The sequence below is a fragment of the Carlito syrichta genome, unplaced genomic scaffold (genome assembly GCF_000164805.1).
Source record: "Carlito syrichta isolate Samal-C Ts95f unplaced genomic scaffold, Tarsius_syrichta-2.0.1 Scaffold128673, whole genome shotgun sequence".
Lineage (NCBI taxonomy): Eukaryota > Metazoa > Chordata > Mammalia > Primates > Tarsiidae > Carlito > Carlito syrichta.
This window is the reverse complement of record NW_007072769.1, coordinates 100,766-101,206: the sequence shown is the minus strand read 5'-3', so window position 1 is coordinate 101,206 and position 441 is coordinate 100,766. Positions and strand designations below refer to the sequence as shown.

General features: G+C 63.9%; 1 protein-coding gene across 5 annotated transcripts in view; it reads right to left on the bottom strand.

The window, feature by feature from the left end:
* Positions 1-441, bottom strand: part of AZIN1 (antizyme inhibitor 1) — a 36,922-nt gene extending 36,481 nt beyond the window's left edge. For 4 of the 5 annotated variants that reach the window (XM_021707974.1, XM_021707977.1, XM_021707976.1 and 1 more), the window contains exon 1: positions 16-441. The gene's annotated coding sequence lies outside the window, so the exon portion shown is untranslated. The remainder of the gene's footprint in view (positions 1-15) is intronic. The other variant, XM_008048920.2, reaches the window with a different exon arrangement.

Sequence of the window (441 nt, the reverse complement as noted above, 5' to 3'; positions counted from 1 at the left end):
TCGGTCGGTACTCACGTGAGATAACGGCCCAAAGAGTCGGGTAAAGCGTCTTCTCTTTTTCGGCGGAATTTTTAAAGAGGGATGTGGTTACCTTGAGCAGAAATACCCAAGGCGGCCTGGGCCATAGGCTGCGGGGGCGACGTGGGGGGAAAGCGCGGCACCGACACCAGCTGTGCAGCAGTGGCGGCGGCGGCCGGAGGAGAGAAATGGGACAGCGCGGGTGGAGGAAGGCGCAGGCTGGGTGGGGAGAGGATCCGGCCTCGTCACACTGCAGAGCAGCAGAGCGAGAAAGGATGAGAAGAGGCAGAGAAGACGGCGGGAGGAAAAAACGGAGAGCGGCGGCCGCGAGAGGAGCCAGAGAGTGTGGGAAGGCGGTGCCGGCGACGCCACTGTTTATAGCAAGGGGCGGGGCCTGGTGGCGTCACAACCGGCCCGGCGGGC